We start from the raw sequence: 19302 nt of genomic DNA on the forward strand, positions 1-19302 counted from the left end.
ATGATTATGCTTACACTAGCCATAGAATTGTAAGAAAGGAGTTTTTCAAACCTCAAAGTGTTATGTGAACATGTTATTTTGTCTTTTTTTAATTGGTGACCCAAAGTTGTTGCTAGTGTATGACTATTAAAACCCAGAGGTTGTTATACTCTCAATAAGTATTACAAAATTGACCTTAAAATGAGTTTCATAGTTTGACCTCATTCTTGGGGTAGGAGGAAAAGGGGGCAGACAAGGAAACTAGTTTTAATCACTGCTTCACTCCCACCTTTATTCATTTACATTGACTAGGACATGTCTGATACGTAAATAAGAGTCAGCTCAATAAATATTTAGTTAGCACATATTTCTTTTTATTTCTTTCTTTCTTTCTTTCTTTTCTTTTTTTTTTTTTTTTGGTTAGGAATTATAATACACACTGACAATACAAAGACAAAAATGCAAAGTTTCTGCCCTTAGGAAACCCACATTCCTCTGCACTGTGCAAATGAGAGCATCTATGATTATGTGTCTATTCATAGATCCAATCCTCAGGTCAGAATGAGGGAGACCTTCTAGATCCCCATTATGTCCTTCTAGTCTACTCAAATCATTGTCTTCCTGTGTAAATCCCATTCCATCTCTTTGTCTTTGTTCATAATATTATTTTTATCCAAACTGTCTACTCAACCCATCTCCCCACCCAACTCTGCTGAGGAAAATCTGTAATTTCTGTCCTCATTCTTGAGACAAGTTCAAAGCTCCATTAATCCATTTACTCATTTAGCAACTATATAACCAGCATCTTCTGTAAGAAATGCTAGATACTGAGATAATAAAAGGGGAGTTAGAATAAGACACTGAACACCAATCAAAGAAATTGGGATCAACCTAAATTTGCAACTAATTTCCTGTAGTCTTCTTGGGAATCACTTTCCTTACATATAAAAAAAAAAAAATTAAGGGATTAATTAAATTAGATAATCTTTAAAATTCCTGGAAGATCTAACAAACTATAATTTTATAGATAATTTCTATTACCTTATATTAGTACATATTATTTTATAGTTATTCTCTAACTGGTTAGTGTGTGAATGATTTATCTTTTCCCAATTCTAAATTCCCAATTCTGAATTCTAAAGACATTTTAGTGCCTAACACATTGCTATATACACAGAAAGTGCTTAATAAATGGTTGCTGAATAAACAGTTGGCTTAAAATAAAATAAAATGGAATGTCACTTTTTGATCATTATTATTCCTTTTATATAGCTAAATTTTATAAAGTTGTGTGTGTGTGTGTGTGTGTGTGTGTGTGTGTGTGTGTGTGTGTATTAGCTAGAGAGAGTGCTAGGCCTTGAGTCAGACTCATCTTACTGAGTTCAAATTTAGCCTCAGACATTTACTACCTATGTGATCCTGGACAAGTCACTTAACTGTATTTGTGCTAGTTTACTCATCTATAAATAAACAAGAGAAGAAAATGGCAAACCACTCAAATATCTCTGTCAGGTAAACCTCAGATGGGATTATGAATTGTAAACAACCACTGAAACTTCTGAATACCACCATATGTACACTGAAACTTCTGAACACACACACACAAAGACCGTCGTGAGACAGGTTAGTTTTACCCTACTGATGAGGGGTTGTCGCCATAGTAATCCTGCTCAGTACCAGAGGAACTGCAGTTTCAGACATTTGGTGTATGTGCTTGGCTGAGGAGCCAATGGGGCGAAGCTACCATCTGTGGGATTATGACTGAACGCCTCTAAGTCAGAATCCCCCCTAAGCGTGACGATACCGCAGCGCCGAGGAGCCTCGGTGGGCCACGGATAGCCGGGCCTCCGTGCCCCCTCCCCTTGCTCCGGCGGGGGGGCCTCAGGGGTCGGGGCCCGGTGTGGAGGACCGTACTTGTACATACATAAGTATGTACAAGTATTATTGTCCCCAATTTCCAGAGGGAAAAATAGTGGCTCTGAAAGGTTTTGGGAAGAAGAAATGGGATTGGAACTCAGATTTTCTAATTCTAGGTCCCAGTGTTCTTTGTTGTTCTTGCTTGTCTTTCTCTGGATCTGACAATTAGTGAAGAAAAGATAGTCATCTGGTGCCTCCCTCCCAGAAGAAAATAATAACAAAACTTAGGGCTTTGATTACATAGGAATCACCTGAACTGCTTGGTAACTTGAAGCAGTTTTATAAATAAGGTCTCTCTGGAAAATTTGCTGGTTTCATATTCCCTCTTGCTAGTCACATGTGGGATTGTCAGCCCCAATGACTAAATTATTTCTTAAGCATTTTTTTCTTCCTCATTCATTTTCCAACTTTTAAAATTGTGATTCATGAACCTATATGGTTCTTGAAATTATATGTCAGTATGCTGAGTGAAATGAGCAGGACCAGGAGATCATTATATACTTCAATAACAATAATGTATGATGATCAATTCTGATGCACATGGCTCTCTTCAATAATGAGACGAACCAAATCAGTTCCAATAGAGCAGTAATGAAGTGAATCAGCTACACCCAGCGAAAGAACTCAGGGAGCTGACTATGAACCACTACAAAGAATTCCCAATCCCTCTATTTTTGTCTGCTTGCATTTTTTATTTCCTTCACAGGCTAAATGTATACAATTTCAAAATCCGATTCTTTTTGTACAACAAAACTGTTTGGACATGTGTACATATATTGTATTTAACTTATATGTTAACATATTTAACATGTATTGGTCAACCTGCCGTCTGGGGGAGGGATAGGGGGAAAGAGGGAAAAAATTGGAACAAAAGGTTTTGAAATTGTCAATGCTGAAAAATTACCCATCCACATATCTTGTAAACAAAAAGCTATAATTAAAAAAAAGAAATTATATATCAGTAAATGTTCAATTTCTATATCTATTTTATATACTTACATATCCAGAGTCATGTAAAAATGTTTTGAATGAAAAAGGATTGTGAATAGAAAAAGTTTAAGTCCTGATGTTCTGGTGCTGAATCTGAATATCCCATAGTGTAGCTGAAGGTGCACAAGATTTGGAGCCACCTAATTTGTATACTGATTCTTTCATTTAATTGCTATATAATTTTACTTCGCTTTACTTCAATTTTCTCATCTGCCAAATGGAGATAATCCTTCAACCACCTGATTCATAAAGTTATGAAAAAAGTACTTTAGACATATGAATTATTATCTAGTTGAAATTATGTTTGGTCAAGTGTTAAGAATGATTATCATCATTATAAGGCAACAATGATGAAAACCTTTGGTAGTTTAAAAAACAGAAAAAAAAATAAGCCAGCTGACCAGACTAGACATGCAAGAATTAGAAAGACAGGAACTCAAAACCTAGCATTTATAAACCCAACTAAGAAAAGGAACTACTTGGAAAAAGATATTCTTTCAGTTAACAGTTAAGAACTATCAATAAATAACAAAAGTAAATTGGACCCCCCCCCAAAAAAAGTTTTGGCCAATATTCTACAACATGCAACAATCAATTAATTAGTAAATACTTGTTTTTCAGTCATATCTGGCTCTTCATGACCCCCATTTGGAATATTCTTGGCAAAGATAATAAACTGATTTGTCATTTACTTTTCCAGAGCATTTTACAGATGAGAAAAATGAAGCAAATACTGTTTAAGTGACTTACCCAAGATCACTGAGCTGCTAAGTGTCTGAGGCCAGATTTGAACTCACAAAGAGAAATATTTTTTGACTCTAGGCCCAGTACTTTTCCCACTGTGCCTTAAGTGCTTCTTATGTGAATGACAGGAAAGTAAGCTGTGAAAACTGTTTCACAAGATGGAGACAGTGTTGTAAAAATTGAGTAAAGGTCAGCTGAGCCCCAGCGCCAAGTTTTTTTCTCCAGACATCTTGTGGTTTACAAGGAGTGGGACCTTTTCTTTGTAAGCCTAAGTTAGGGCATCTTGACATTGAAACTCCAATATAAGGTAATTTAGTAATCCTAAAGATGTGTTTGGCTTGAAAGTTTTTCCTCATTTATGACTTAGAATGTGAGGTCATTTGTCCTGGATAATCAGGGCAAAGATCCAGACTATAGGAAGTATTATCCCAGACCCCTATATAATTCTTGTCTGTTAACTGGGCTTCTCCTCTCCTTGCCTGATTGCTTGTGGGGAGGGAGATGCCCTTTCTTGTGAGATTGTAATAAAATTCCTTTCTGCTTTTACTTTGAGAAATCTCCTTAAATTATTTGATTTATCTGAGCCAGTGGTCTTAGTCCCAAACATATGTGCTAAGGCACTGTGCTAATCAGATTAAATTGTGATATTGACTTGGTTATTCAATCATAATTAATGACAACAAGGATTTTCAATGATTGAACTGAATAAAAAAAAGGAGATTTGGAAGAGATTTTTCCTACTACCTATCAAATTCAACCAATTTTTCTTTCTTCGAGGTAATAGAGTAAGGATAAAGTGGTAAAGCAGAAAAGCAAAGCTGGAGAGAATTAGAGTCCTTGAAAAAAGGAAGTGTTATTCATACTTGGTATTTTCTCTCTCTTTCTCTCTCTCAATAACTTAGTGGCTTTAAAAAATATGTTTTTCCATTCTCAGATTAAAGTCTAGAAAGTTCAATTCTGAGGGAGCTTGATTCAAAATATTTAAGGAAGAAAAAGTATTTGCTGAATTTGTAATTTAACTCTCCAAGTGTATTTTAGAAACTCTACAAAAATATTTTCTAGCAGTTCTCTAAGCCTATAAGTTGCAAGATGCTGATCTGCATGGGCAGAAGATACTCCTAACCAGGAGCTCAAGACCAATCTATAAAAGCAGGGGAGGGAGGCAGAAGGATGTGGGAAGCAGGATGGGAATGTATTAATTTTTTTTTTAAGATTACAGGATCATAGCTGCAGAAGGCTTAAAAGTCATTTACAGCCAAGTCCTTCATTTTACCGAAAAAGGAACTGAAGACCTGATGTGTCTAAGTGACTGATTTAAGTTCAAAGATAAGACCTGTGACTCCAAATTTAATGCTCTTTCCACTAAACCACGCATTTTCTGCTATCTTCTAGGGATTGGTGGAGAGAAGCAAATATTTCCTCTGCTAAAATTGTCTTCATATAGAATCTTACTTGCTACATCTATGATGTCATCAGTAAGGTTATTCTCTCTAACAATATGGATCCCAACCCATTCATGTCTTCTCATTCTGTTTGATTTTTATCTTTTCAAAAATCTTCCAAAGAAGATTGTTCAACATATCAGAGGCCTTTCTTTCTTTTTTTAAAATATAAATAAATAAATAAATAAATATAAATATATATATATATATATATATATATATATATATATATATATATATATATATATATATCTCACCAGTGTCAATGAAAGATTCTGGTATGTCCAACTGTTTTTTTTTTTTTTTTTAATATTTCTTACTCCTCTGGCTAAAGAAGCAGTCCATTTCCTTTTCTGATCCTAAATGTTCATGATGAAACAGGCCCTAAATATAGGAATTTATATTAAAACTTCTAATGATATCTTAGGGATACTTCAAGTTCTAAGAGTCATTGGTTCTCCTTCCACTCCTAGAGCCTAAAGCTGTGACAGAAACATTCCTATCCAAGTTACTGCAAAGCAGGCTGGGATATTATCTCTGATTTTCTTTTTCTCTTTTGAACCTCAGAGCCTCCCTTTATAAAAAGAAGCTCTGCATGAGATACTTCCATATTGGTAACTAAGTGCAGGGAGGCAGATTAAGAGAATAAATGGCAACCAGATAGATGGGCAGCACAGAGCCATCAACAGTGGAGGCAGGAATGGATGATTACAACAGTGACAGGGTGTAAATAGAATCTTCTGCTTTCCTGTCCTCCCAGTTCTCTAACTGTCAACCCTGTTCACAGCATATGAACTGGTAGTAACTTCCCCCAATCATTTATTAAAGCTAGACTTCAAATTTTAGACTACCAGCTTCCAAAGTCTAAATACCAGCTAATGATTCCATCAGCCAGTGATAGAATTTATCTTGTAATGTTCCAGGAAGCCTTTGTAAATAAATAAATCATGATTAAACATTAGTAAGAAGACAGAACTAAAAGATCTTCTTGTTCTCCTGAACTCTCCCCCCTCACATCTCACCCCCCCAACACACAAATACACCTTGTCTTCCAGGAAAAGAAGAGATAAACATTTCTACCCTGGGGTACACATAGATTTTTGATCCTGCATAACCCTAACAGGTATTAATTAGTATTATCCCAGGTCTATACCTACAAGTATACCTGTGTGGAATAAGAATATTCTTAAAGTTCCCTGCATAGTGTATTTTCTGGATCATGTAATTTAAACATACAAGGAAAATTCCTATTTACACAGTGCTTTTAAAATTTATAAAGTGTTTTCTTCATATTAATAAGAGGTAGGTAATGAAACTACTGTTTTATAAAGAAATTTAGTTTCAAAAAGTGAACTAACTTGTCCAGAGTCACAAAGTAATTGTCAAAGCTGGGATCTGAATCCAAGATTCTTCTAACTCCAAGTCTGACATTCTCTACTGCACTTTGTTGCCTTGCAGTGAATCATCTTATGAAGCATGGGATATTTGTGAAATGCAAATAGAAACCTTAGAATACCACAGAGTTTGGAAAGGACCTTAGAAGTCAATTAGTCCAAACCATATTTGTGTAAGAATCTTTTTTACAATAACTATGACAAGTCATTGTTGACTCTCTCTGCCTGAAGACCTCCAGTAGCCCCATACTTCCTTCAGACAGGCAGCCTACACCACCTTTGGACAGCTCTAATTGTTGGAAAATTTTTCCAGCAGAAACTTACTACTTGGCAACTTCCACTGCTACTCCTCCTTCCTAGGTTCTGATACTAAAGTCAAGCAGAATGAATCTCTTCTCCTTTCACAGCCTTTAAAATACCTGGGAACAAGTCATGTTCTCCCTAAATATTCTCTTTTTCTCAGTTTTTTGAGTGATCCTTCTAAGACATGGAATCTAGCCCCTCTCATAATCCAAACTTGCCCTCCTTTAAAATTTGTCAGTGTTCCTAAAACACAATGTCTAGAACTTAATAATCCAGATTCAGTCTAACAGGACAGGATACAAATCTAACTATTACCTTGCTCTGGGCACTATGCTCTTATTTAATAAAGCCTAAAATCTGGTTAGGTTTTTTGCAGCTGCCATAGCAAAATGTTGACTCTTATTGCTCATAAAATGCTCAGCCAGAGCCCTTCAATGGAACAGTTGTCTCTCATGCATCCTCATCTTGTAATTGTATACAGCTAAAGTTTTAAAAGCCAACCTGAAGGCCATTATTTTTCTCCCCTATTAAATTTCATCTGATTAGATTGAGCAGCTAGGTAGAACAGTGGTTAAAGTGCTGGGCTTGAAGTTAAGAAGACTTGACCAGTCTTAGGTGCTTATTAGCTGTGTGACCCTGGACAACTTCTCTTTCTTCAGTTTACCTTATAAGTATTTACTAATAAGTAAAATGAGGGTAGAGAAAAAATAGGCAAACCACTCCAATATCTGCCAACAAAACTCCAAATGGGGTCATCAGATATTACTGAAAAATGATTGAACAGCAACAAAAGATTCTGTTTTATCATCTAATTACTGATTTGGGGAGGGGGATGTTGCCTCAGTCATCTAACCCATCTAACATATCCACTAACCCTCCCAGCTCTACTCTTGAGCACATTACAGGTTAGGGAAAGTCATAAGATAACAAACAAAAATCCCAATTGGTAAGAGTTACTTTCCTCAAATCATATTTGAATATTCAATGAATAGTTATAACAGTAAATGGTAACAGTTACTCTGCTCATGACATATTAGGATGGTCACAGGACATTATGTATTCTATGATTACTACTTCTTCTGGGGAAAAAAGTATACGATTTCAAAATTTCCTGTCTTGAAATTAGCACAGGACAAAACTATTTTTACATATTTAATATAAAAAGAACACATAAGAAGTTAGAATGGGAGCCATATAAAAGAAACACCATTTAAAGAAACACCAAGACTCCTCACTCATGTCACATTTAGACTCTTCTACAGTTCAATTCTGAGAAATTAAGTGCTCACAGTCACAATTCTTTGTACATTATTCTCTCAAACTTCACATATTTTCATTCTAAAGCACTCTAAAGCATATCATTTTTATATTAGCTAATTCCCATTTCGTATACTTTACCTAGTTTGCTTTTCCTTCTCCCTTTTGCAGATCCAGCAGAGAACCTCCTTTTTAGCAATTTTATTCTTTTTAAAATTCAATTATTGGACCTTTTAAAGTCAAATTTATACTTCAGTGAGTTATCTTTAAAAGCTATTTCCTATATACTGCATAGTACTTCCTCCTCTCAATCTTGTCTCAGTAGTCTTCAACTATATTTAAACCAATGAAACCAAGTTGGGTTTTCTCCCTTGTATTCAGAGATATCATGTGACATGGTGTGTTGCATGATAACCCTACACTTCTGAAGGAACATGACAACACCCTAAAATGTTGTCATAGATCATATCCTGTTGTGCTATTATCAGAGTTCTATTAGGAAGAGAAGAAAATTAGTCAAAAATTAATCAATTATGAGCTGGCACATCCAAATGTCATAAATGAGTGCTACCCCGTTAGAATCCACAAAGATATGCATCCTCTCCTTCCCTTTAAAAAAGTATGTTACCATTACTGAGCCAGACAAAAATAATGTCAAAATTCACTTGGAAAAAATAAAGAAAAAAGTATGAACGGAGGATGTAAAAATTATTTAATATTGGTTTAAAATTATAAGGTTTTATATAAAAAATACAAAGACCAGTTTTAAAAAGGGAGAGAGAAAGTAGATGATATTGGGTCAGAAACAATGGAACTCAATCCAGTGTTTGATACACTAGAAAACATAAACTATTTGTCAGTCAATAAACATTTATCAAGTACCTTCTACTAGGGAAGAACTCTTTATTTAATAAGAACTGCTATGAAAACTGGAAAACAGTGTGACAAAAATTAGGTTCAGATCAATATCTCATCCCACAATCAATTCTAAATGGATATTCCTATCATCAAAAAGTAACATCATCAAAGAACTGAAGGAAAATGGTCAGAGGCATCTTTCACAAATTAATAGCAGGACTAAACAATGGATAGGAGATCACAAAAGAAAAATGCTATTTGAAATATAATCTTTTTTTAAATTGACTAAAACATCCACCTCCTTTGACCCATATTCCACATAAACCTCAAAGTAGACAAAGATAAAAGTTTCTAAACATATCAAACTATCCATTGCAGCATTTTTTATGATACCAAAGAACTGGAAACAATATAAGCACCATGAATTTAATGGAATAATTATTATGTTGTAAGAAATAACAAATAGAGGGGCAGCTAGGTGGCGCAGTGGATAGAGCACCAGCCTTGAAGTCAGGAGGACCTGAGTTCAAATCCCACCTCAGACACTTAAGATTTCCTAGTTGTGTGACCCTGGGCAAGTCACTTAACCCCAACTGCCTCAGCAAAAAATCCCAAATAGAACAATGTTGAGAAACAAAGTCAGTCTTTGACTTATCCTTTGCTCATGTTAAAGGTGGGAGACAATGGATACAGATGATTGCATGGCAATGTAATGCCTTGAATATAATTTTTATACCCCTCCCCTTCTCTTGCCATTAGGATTGGGAGAATTGAGTCAGTAAAAAAAGCCTAAACATACCATTGAGTCATAAAACTCCAGGAGTCTTATCTCAATCCTTGCTGGGATAATTCTCCCTCCATTTGAGTACTGTCCCTTGCTGCTGTCCCCTGCCCTAGATCTTCTTATCTTGACTTGTCAGGACTAAGTTATAATCCTTTCCTAGAATTATGGCGAATTATGGCTTCTCCGCTCCCCCAGTGTCTTGCCCCCCTTATCTGCCTTTATTTCCCCTATAAGATTGTAGCTATATAAATTCCCTGACTTAGGTGCTCACTTATGAATGCTTTGGACAAGAGTCCCACACAGCTGGTTAGTCCAAAACTCAGCTAGTCTAACCTCTCCACAATTAAAATATTAAAAACCAATCTCTGTCATGCCTCAGTTTCTCTGGCATTACACCAATAAATAGTTAATGCATAGGTTGGTTTTCCTGAATTTTTTCTTCTTCCTTCCTTTTTTAGTCTTACTATAAAAGGAAGTTACTTGGATGAGGGAAGGAAAAGGGATCTATTCAGAAATAAATGTGATATACAAGCAAAAGGCATCAATAAAAGAGAGAAAAGGCTATAGAATTTTTTTGTGGTAGCAAAGAACTAGAAATAAGACGGAGAAAAGGTTATGTTAGTTTATAAGTATAAGTTTAAAAGGCTTCAGAGAATATACTTTAAATGTTTTATCCAGTGAGACTCTTATGAGACATCTGTTGAGTGTCCCCTAAATCTCATGATTAAATTAACAATGAGCTTCCTATGTGCCAGGCACAAATAGAAGAAATCAAGAGAGGAAACACAGGAAGACAACACAAACCGGAGCTGACAGGGACTATGTATGGCAGTATCATCGAGAAATGGCCAAAAAGTACTATGAAGCCCTCATTCCAGGCAAGAGCTTGCCTATGACAGAATTTGCCCTATGGGCCAATCTTTAACATCTGTATGTTAAGTGCCTTGTAAATCACATTTAAACATGTCAGTATAATGTTGTCTAGCTTTATTAAAATAGGCCAGATTCAGCTAAGACACTAGTCTCTCTCTCATTTAGAAGTGGGAACTTAATGTACCAAAACCTTTCAATCTCTCCCTTAAATACATTTGACAGATACCATGAAAAGAAAAATGATGCCCATTCCTTCATAGACCTTTGCACAAGAATGCCTGAATGGAAAGAGCTCCTGAGACTCCTCAATGCCAAATTTCCAAGGAAAATCAAGGATTCTTTGGTTAAGACCCCAAGAAAACCTCATAAGTAATTAATCTTCCTCCCTATAAATGCAGATTCCCTTGATCTGTTTCACTTTGAATATAACAGGAAAATTCTATAATACCTCTTAGTATTATAGTGGTATCTTTTTCATTTAATTTTATTTTATTTTCAGGTCTCATTCACTCTTTCCAAATTCCCCTATCCTCATACCCATCATAGAAAAAGCAAGAGAAATAAAAGTTACAATCATGTTTGTACTACAGTTGGCAAAACAAATTCCCAGCACTGGGAAGTGGTAATTAGCCATCCCCATTGTAATGATCAGACTTCCAAAGTCTTTCAAAATTGCTTTTAGAGTAATATTTTTTAAAATAGCATTTTATTTTTCCAAATATATTCAACGATAGTTTTCAACATTCACCTTTGCAAAACTTTGTTCCAAATTTTTCTTCCTCTCTCTCCTTCCCTCTCCCCAAGACAGCAATCTCAAGATTAAACATGTGCAATTTAGAGTAGTATTTTTAGGAGTAAATATTGTATCACTTAAAGATCATAGGATTTAATAACTGGAAGGAATCACCTGGTTCTATACTTTTTATTTCACAAATAAGGAAACCCAGAGAAGGAAAACGAATGGGTCAATGTTACACAAGTAGATAGGTAACAGGAAAAGAACAACTTCGAATTCACTATTCTGGACTTTCTGTAGGATGTTCCTTGCAGTGAATGATGTTACTTAACATTTAGTAAATTATTGGTAGACCTAAGACATATTTTTCTCCAAGGTTCAACTTCACCTTCCTTTTACCAGAAAGATACATCAGTATTCACTAATGTACATGGGGGAAATGGTTCAATTTTTCATTGGAAGAGAATGGACATATGCCTTGGTTTTATGCCATTTTAGCAATTTTTACAGCTATTTTTTTTTTTTGTTCTGAAATCTGACAAATTATTTTAAACAGTCTGAGATAAAGAAATACACAAGCAAACCAAGTTAGGGCTAAAAGAGACAGGAACAGAAAAAGGAGGTGTGCTTATATTTGTAAAAGAAAATCTCATGAGGAAAATACCTCTACAAAGAAATCAGCCCTTTCTCTACAACTGAAATTCTTTTAAAAAATTTTAACAGCATTTTATTTTCCAAATACATGTAAAGATAGTTTTCAACATTCATTTTCCAAATTTTTCTCCCTCTCCCTTTCCCTTCTCCCTAAAATAGCAAGCAATCTGATGAAGATTAAATATGTGCAATTCCTTTAAACAGAATTCCATATTTGTCTTGTACAAAATCAGATCTAAAAAAAACCCAAAAAACAAAAAACAAAAAACCAAGCAAACGAACAACAATATCAAAAGAAGGTGAAAACACTATGCTTTGATCCACATGCAATCTCCACAGTTCTTTCTCTGGATGTGAATGGCTATTTACATCACAAATCTTGAATCACTCATTGAAAAGAGCCAAGTCCATCATAGTTGATCATCACATAATCTTGTAGCTTTGTACAGTGTTCTCTTGGTTCTGTTCACTTTACTCAGCATCAGCTCATGTAAATCTTAACATATTAATATACTATAACTTATTTTACCATTCCCCAATTGATGGGCATCCACTCAATTTCCAGTTCTTTGCCACTACAAAAAGGGCTACCACAAACATTTTTGCACATATGGACCCTTTCCCCTCTTTTATGATTTCTTTGGAGACAGACCTAGTAGAGAGAATGCTGGATCAAAGGATATGCACAATTTGATAGCCCTTTGGGCATAATTCCAAATCACTCTTCAAAATGGTTGGATCATTTCACAAGTCTACCAACAATGTATTAGTGTCCCAGTTTTCTGACATCCCCTCCAACATTTATCATTATCTTTTTCTGTTGTTTCAGCCAATCTTAGCCAATCTAAGAAGTGAAATGGTACCTCAGAGTACAACTTACATTCTTAAATACTCTACTCTAGCAATTGAGAGTTTAAGTGACAAGCAGGATGTGCCTAAGAAAATGTATTTTTGTACTGTGTAGTTGCTAAATTGTGTCCGACTCTTCATGACCTATTTTGAGGTTTCCTTGGCAGAAATACTGGAGTGGTTTGCCATTTCCTTCTCCAACTCATTTTACAGATAAGGAAACTGAGGCAAACAGGATTAAGTGGTTTGTCTAGGGCCAGACAGGTAGAAAATATCTAAAATTGAATTTGAATTCAGGTCCTCCTGATCCCAGGGCTGGCACTGTGTCTCCTAGCTATCCCATTTTATTCCAATCACAAAGAAATGGGTCTCAAAGAAGAAAGATGACAGCATTAGTAACAGAGCCAGGATTAGAATTTGGATTCTCTAGAATTTTTCTGCAGAGAATATTAAAACTGAGAGTAAGAAGATCTGGATTCTGCTTCTGTGAGTTATTCACTTATTTAGGCCTCGAATTTACCCACAGAATTAGGGGATAGGGCAGATGACATAATCTGAAGAATCCCTTCCAGCTCTAACATTTTATGAGAATGATGACTAGAGTAGAACATAATTATTATGTGCCGAAAAAAGAGCACATGCATTACTCTTTCATTTCCTACTCACGTTCAGCCACAAGGGAATGGGTTTAGGGTTCTCACTTAATGTTCAAGCCAGCTAAAAAAGAACTGAAAAATCAATGTGTTTATTTTGCACTTGAAGGTATGTGTGTGTGTGCACATGCACACATGTGTGTTTGTCCCCTCTTTTGGAAGGGGAATGAGAGCGATGAGCAAGGAAAAAAGCACAGGTAAGGATATTAGGAAGTTGGAGATAAAAAGCTATGTGTAGGAAAGCTGCAGGCTCTCTGGGGGACAGCCTTAGGTACCATAGCCATTCATAAAGAGTTGACAGTCTATCTATCTATCTCCAGGGAGAAACAAAACAGGCCTGCAACATTCCAAGTGGCAGTCTCCAGGATATGGAATTCTCTCTGGAGGCAAGTTTCTGAATTTGTTCCTTTAACTTAAACCTTAATAAGTGTGTAGTTCGTGTGAAGGAAGACTCTAGAGTCCAAAAAAGTATGTGTTCTCCTTAAAAAAACAAACAAACAAAACAAAACAAAACAAAAAACCTCTACTAGGACTTGAGTTCAGATCCAAACTCAAAACACCTATTAGTTGTATGACCCTGAACAAGTCACATAATTCTGTTTGCTTCAGTTTCCTCATCTGTAAAATGAGCTGGAGAAGGAAATGGCAAACCACTCTAGTATCTTGGTAAAGAAAACCCTGAATAAGGTCACAAAGAATTGGACAGGGGCAATTAGATGAGCAGTGGATAGAGTACTAACACTGGAATCAGGAGAACACATTTTTGTTATAAGAAGATACTTTCTTGATAGGGGTGTATGTGTTTGTGGTGGGAGAAATATACTTGGAAATGCAGATGATGTAAAAACAAAGGATATAAATAAATATTTTAAAAAATCTGCTCCTAAAAGCAAAAAATGCTCTTCAGAGATCTTTCTTGCTTTATTCCAGCAGATGGAACCAGAGATCTGTTAACCTCTTTCCTTTATCTTGCTATTTAAACACATTTCCAAGATATGTTTTAAAGGCTTGGTAAAGGAGCCAACTTTATTTTACCCACAAATTATTTTATACATTGTTATCTAATGGATACTTTTACTAACCACCAAACTATCTAAACTCATTTTCCTTTACCTTAATACTTGTTCACCCTCTTTTCATTCTTTTTCTATAATGCTTACAGGTCAATACCTTCAAAAATGTCACTCTTCAGCCTTTAAATAGTTCAATGTTATTTCTTACTTGTCCCACATCTAAAACAAGTCTCTTTCCATTTCACTCATGAAAGCAGTTCCCATTCATCAGTCATATCTAAGATTCTGATCTTTTGATTATTACTGCTTTTGTTTACAATCTACTTGCCCTATCAACTTTAAAATAGTGCAAAACAGAACAATTAAAGGATAAAAACAAGCAAACAAAGACCACAGGGGAGTAAATTTCCTGTCAAAAGACACTTGAAATGAATTAATTACTACTGTTGGGCACTAAATTTGGTTCCAAGTTTCTTGGCTGCTAAAGTAAAAAGGGAAATGAATTAGTTACATAGTATTCATTGTCTGATAAGAAGAGCTTTCACATTCATAAGCATAAATTTTTTCCTGGAAATGAAACACAGTGGAGATTTAATCACATGAGTCCTTGCATAAAATACTCTGGGATAATGTTACTGATAATATCTCCAACTATGGCTTTTTAAAAGGCACTGAAATATTACTCAAATGGACAATTCTTGTTATTGATTCTCTATAAATGTGGAGGACATAGCATTAAACAAAAGTCTATGAAGGTGCTTCCGGGAGAGTGGTGGGAAGATTGCCAGGCATCCTTTTTACCAGCTAGCACATGGAGGAGCCATGTGCGCTTCAAGATACCAGTCTCTCACTTGAATGTAATGCTGGAGAAACTGAGGCAAGATAGAGATTAGAGAGTATCTAATATTTTATTTGAAAGGGAGAGATTTACTGGGACCAAATGGATCCATGGTTTGGTCCCAAGGCTGAACGGGACTATGGTCAACAAGAATCCAGCAAACAAAGTGAGTTCTCAATGACATATATACACGTGGCTCACATACAGGGGGGAAGACCGAGGCAGAGGTGGAGTCAAGGTGCTGAGAGCGGGAACAGGACTCTGACAGGGTGGGGTGAGCCATTGGAGAGGGGGATGACATAATGGGGGGAAGCACCCTGGAGATGGGGAGAGGCATCTTGATAAGACAGTATCTGATATTCTGATAGCTTGGGATGGGGAAAGGCATTCTGATATTCTAAAATATAAGATCTTTTATCCTTATCAGAATATTCTGATTAAGAGGGAGGGGAGGTTTTGCAGGATTGAGCAGGACAATTATAAATTGAGGCAGAACAATTAGGGAAGTCAGGATAATAAAAGAGAACTGTGGCACAAGAGAAATCCAAAATATATGTTATTTCTCTCTAGCATCTCTTCTAAACTTGCCTATTGCTGTCAAAGCTATCACTATCTTCCTAATCACCCAGGCTCACAAGTGAGGTGCCATCCTTGACTCTTTATGGTCTCTCATTTCCCTGTATCCAGTTTGTTGCCAAATCCTGCATTTCTGACTTTGCAACACTTCTTGTATGTATCCGTGTTTTTTCCTTTTTTCAATCTTACTGTAGGCCCTCTTCATCTCATACCTAGATTATTAGCCTGTTGGATGGTTGGTCATACTCTCTCAAGTGTGTCCCCATCTTCTGCCAAGCTACCAAAAGCACAATATGACCACTTCAGTTCTCTGACTCAATAAATTTCAGTTACTCCCTCATCCCCTCCATGATCAAATATAAAATTCTCTTTGGCTTTTATAACTCTTCACCAACTGGACCCTTCCTATCTTTTCCATCTTTTTCCATTTTATCCCCCTCTATGTATTGTACAGAGGCAGCTAAGTGACACAGTGGATAGAACACCAATTTTGGAGTCAGGAAGAGTCATTTTCCTGAATTCAAATCTGGCTTTAGACTCTGGGCAAATCACTAAACCCTGTTTGCTTCAATAAAATGAGCTGGAGAAGGAAATGGGAAATCATTCCTCGTATCTTTGCCAAGAATACTGCAAAGGGGATTACAAAGAGTCATATATGACTGAAATGCCTGAACAACAACATGAATGTACTTTTCCACCCAGCCATGACCTTGTGTCCTCACATATAGGACACTCTACTTTTCTACTCTGCCTCTGGTAGTCCCCCATGCTCTCCCTCTTCTTCCCCTCTTGACTTCCTTCAAAACTACTCACATTCACTTTTTGCAAGAAGCCTTTCCTGGTACCTCCCCCCTTCCCTCCATCTCCACCCTTCATGCTAATGCTTCCAATTTACATTTATTTTATTCTTTCATAGTTCTCTGCATGTTATCTCTTCTATTAGATAGTGATTTGCTAGAGATCAGAAACTGTTTTTACTTTTCTTTGTACTGCAAGGTTTTGTAGAATGCCTGATATATAAATGCCTGACCTCTGTGGCAGTTTCTCTAATAAAATACTTCAGAAACCACTTTTCTTCTATGATTGAATAAAAAAAACTCTTCATTTTCTGAATGCCATGCTCACCATCTCTTCTCATCTCTGCTTTATTTTTCACAAGTCAACTATATTTTTCACAAGTGTCAACATCTTTACATTCTTTTCTGCCATATTCAATAACCAAAACAACTCCCTTTATTGATGCTTGCCAAGTCATCACCTCTGAAAGCTACCTAAAATTTCATGGCCTAAAAGAAACCGAAATCAAAACAATCATTTACTATAGCAATCAACATGCCTTGACTTGTGTGTCCTTTCTGTGCCTTCTTTAGACTAAGTAAACTCTGTAGGTTTTTTTGGCAGCCTATAATCTAAAGAGGCAGCAAATGCCAAAGTCCTAAAGGAAGAAAAATTTTTGTTGTTGTTGTTTTTAATAGCATTTTATTTTTCCAAATACATGAAAAGATATTTTTCAACATTCAACATTCACTTTTGCAAAACCTTGTGTTCCAAGATTGAGTTAATAATCATCATCTTGGAATAAAAAAAAATAAACCAATACTATATTGCACTGAATTCCCTCAGATACAGCAACCCTATTGCTTAAATGTTTCTATTCAATTTGTAGTCAATTTCTGAACACTCACAATAATTAAAGAATGGAAGAGCAGCACAAATAATTTGAAACTAGGTAAATTAAAAAGCTATTTATATTCAGTTGTGGGATATTTTCTTAATTCACAACCTCGTTCAAGTAGTGCTAATATTCTGGTACTACATAGTACTTGGAACTAAAGTTAAACTTGTGGCTAAATTTAAATCCTGGATCATCATGCAAAAATTTCATAAAGGCCTCTTTTATCATTTGTCATCTGCATAATAAACAGATTTGTGATCTCTTCATCCCATGGTATTTATGCCCTTATGAGAGCCTCTCAGTTGGTAAGAGTCTGTCTCTATTCCATGAATAGAGAATTTCTTTATACTCCAACAGCCTTTTATACCTGGCTCCTCCCTGAGATTAGAAACACATTTTAACCTTCAACAAGGAAAATAATTTATCTTCAAGTAATTGGGTGATACCTACCAGTCTAGAAGGAAAAGATACTGAAGGAATAATGGACATAAGAATACCTTGTTTTCATTCCCTTTCTTCCCATACTGAACTCTGCTTCACTAGTTGCCTGTCCTGAGATGTAATCTAGTCAGGACTAGAGAAGCAGCCTTCTGAGCTGAATACCCTTGGGCCTATGACTCTGTTTTGGAAGGGATGGACTCAGCATGAATCATATCTGTCATCTTCTTGCCCTGGCTTTCACTTAATTTTGTACAGATCATTCTAATTCTCAGAATGACAGCGATGCACCCCTACCCAAATTATTCTGAACTTAAGAAGTGCTGAGAAACACTACAAACATATAACATGAGATTCTAATGAAAAAATTATAGAGTGATGGGGCAGCTAGGTGGCGCAGTGGATAGAGCACCAGCCTTGAATTCAGGAGGACCGGAGTTTAAATCTGGTCTCAGACACTTTAACACTTCCTAGCTGTGTGACCCTGGGCAAGTCACTTAACCCCAGCCTGGGGGGAGGTGGGGGGAGAATTATAGAGTGATTACTATGTGCTAGCATAGCCCTCAAAGTGTTTACATTTTAATCAGGAATGACAATATATCTAAAGCAGTAGGAGTGAGGGGATAGGAGGGAAAAGAATGAGAATGCTTCAATATTCAAAGGGCATCATGATTGAAATAACTGGGCAAATGGTTGACATGCACTTTCCATGAAATTTAGTATTACTAAGATTACTATTCTTAGAGTAGGGGGGATTGGTGGAGGAGGACAAATAGGATGGCTGGGATGATACTGAGAGGAAATAATGGATAATAATAACTTCCAAGAAGTTGAACAACCCTTGCCTTCCTTAGGCAACCAAAATTTTCAGAAAATCATAGATTAAAGAGCTTTTAAGGTCATGAGAAGTCATCTTACTAAACTCTTTCATTTCACTGAGTGGAGACATTAAGAGACTTCCTCAAGATCATAAAAGTAGAAAATAACAGTTAATGTTAGTCAGAGCCCAGAATATCTAAATCACTTAATTATTATTTCTAGTTTAAAAAAAAAAACTACCTTGTGTTTGCAACTTCCCCCCTTTTTTTGCTCCATTCAAAAAGCAATTGACTAGTGACATAGAAACCTAGTTGTACCACAGACTATATGTGACCCTGGCTACCTCACTTAACTTCTGAGAATTGGATTAGAGGTTTACTTTAGCTTTAATGCACTCTAATTCTAAAAGTATGTCATTAATAAAATATCAACACAGAAGGATTTGCCTGATTTTAATTTTTATTTATTTGGTAGAATCATAACTTATAAACAGAAGTGATTTCCTCTATT

At 35.9% G+C, this 19302-nt stretch overlaps 1 protein-coding gene across 3 annotated transcripts in view; it reads right to left on the reverse strand.

The window, feature by feature from the left end:
- The window catches only part of LIMS1 (LIM zinc finger domain containing 1), a 200385-nt gene that overhangs the window by 110568 nt on the left and 70515 nt on the right, over positions 1 to 19302 (reverse strand). The window contains exon 1 of one of the 3 annotated variants that reach the window (XM_074299648.1): positions 8168 to 8600. The exons of the other annotated variants lie outside the window; for them this stretch is intronic. The gene's annotated coding sequence lies outside the window, so the exon portion shown is untranslated. Of the gene's footprint in view, positions 1 to 8167; positions 8601 to 19302 lie in introns of those variants that run through there. 3 annotated transcript variants of the gene reach the window in all.

Source organism: Sminthopsis crassicaudata, chromosome 3 (assembly GCF_048593235.1).
Source record: "Sminthopsis crassicaudata isolate SCR6 chromosome 3, ASM4859323v1, whole genome shotgun sequence".
Lineage (NCBI taxonomy): Eukaryota > Metazoa > Chordata > Mammalia > Dasyuromorphia > Dasyuridae > Sminthopsis > Sminthopsis crassicaudata.